The following is a 1629-nucleotide window of genomic DNA, read 5'->3' on the forward strand; positions in this document are numbered from 1 at the left end:
CCCAAGCATACAGCCCAAGGAGCGAAGGGACAGGAGCCCGGAGCGACTTGGAACAGTCCTGGAGCAACTAGCATCCCAATGCCAGGACCAGCACGCAAAACGGAGCCAAATGGAGTTTGGCACTATTTCGGCATACCGGTGGCCTAACACAAGGATATGGGTACTCCACCAGCTAGCATGGAATAGAACTTGGGCTTAGACCCAAGCCGGACGTAGAACAAGGACAAGCACGCAAGCGGGAGCTAGACTATGCCTCAAGTTGGTCGGCCATGCCCAACCTGCCCACTATCCCTACTATACATTTGGAACCCCCCACATCCCCCCCCCCCCGAGGGACACACGCTTTGGGCTTTCACCCCAAGCCTCCCTTAGTATCAAGAGTTAGTCTCTGGAACAAGCTCAAAACTTACTAAATATGGAATGGCGCTAGATTGCGAATTTGGACACAGGAGAAACACTATTGTGTTCAAGCCAATCTCTACATTCCGTAGATATGCCAAATGAGCAAATCTGGACACTTTCCATAAATAGCATTTGGGACTGAAATGAGACTAACACAAAGGGCATGATAGCAAGGGTGTTTGGCAAACACGGTAAGTTATCATTTAGCGAATATTAAGGGACCAAGCTCAATATCGCAGGGGTTCCCAACACTAGCAAGTGCAAGTCAACGAATGAGTTTCTCTAACCAGGTCAAGTATGTTTAGGAATTCCTTCCTTATGCTTATCTAGTCAAGTGCACACGCGAGGACTAGTTTCTCAACTAGCTTAGGCGGAGACTGATAACAGGTCTAACAATACTGACCTCCTACCGTCGTGGCAGTAAGGAAAGAATATCCAAAAGGACTGGCCGATAGGTAACTTTAGATACCCAAAGTCACATTCACGACAGCACTGCCGTGGACGGAGTGGGATTTAGTAAAGACCGAAGAGGGATATTGGGGAAAGGTGTTCTCCATATCTTTGGGCATCCTAAGGATGCTAAAATGTGGTTATGAGATAACCATTCATGGATGAATGGCCTAGTCTTTAGTTGACAGATTTGTGGTACATGTGGTTTTGGACTATTAATGAACAAAGGCAAATAGACATAACCTTAGAGTAATAAGCTAACATGTCAATAGTACTTTGGATGTCTATGAAATTAGACACATGAAACATTTGGACCAAGTGTAAAAAATAGAGTGGTGTTGAGGCAACCCATGGAGATAGTAAATCCTTAAGTTGAGAATAGAATTTATAAAGGTTGTGAATGAAACTCTTCCAAATGGCTAAAGGTGTGGTTAAATGATTAAAGTAGAATAGAAAAATTAATCGCTTACACTAAAGGCCCAACTACTAAGTCTCACTAATCTTTGGGACTGTTGACTATATTACCAAGCAAAATGGCCTCTAGATTAGTAAGGAGAGGCATCTATCAAGGCATTGAGATGGCATCATAGAGAGCATCAAGGTATGGATTGCAAATATGGAGTTGAATTTCCCTAACACCATGTCAACTCTAGGATGAACAATCTAACACTTAGTTCTTTATGAGTAAGCTTTTTAGGATAAAATTACATAAAATTTATTAATATCATTATTTTCCATTATTTCTAACTTAAGAATTATTTATAGAAATTAAAAGAA

The sequence above is a fragment of the Selaginella moellendorffii genome, unplaced genomic scaffold (genome assembly GCF_000143415.4).
Source record: "Selaginella moellendorffii unplaced genomic scaffold, v1.0 SELMOscaffold_26, whole genome shotgun sequence".
NCBI classification, from domain to species: Eukaryota; Viridiplantae; Streptophyta; class Lycopodiopsida; order Selaginellales; family Selaginellaceae; genus Selaginella; species Selaginella moellendorffii.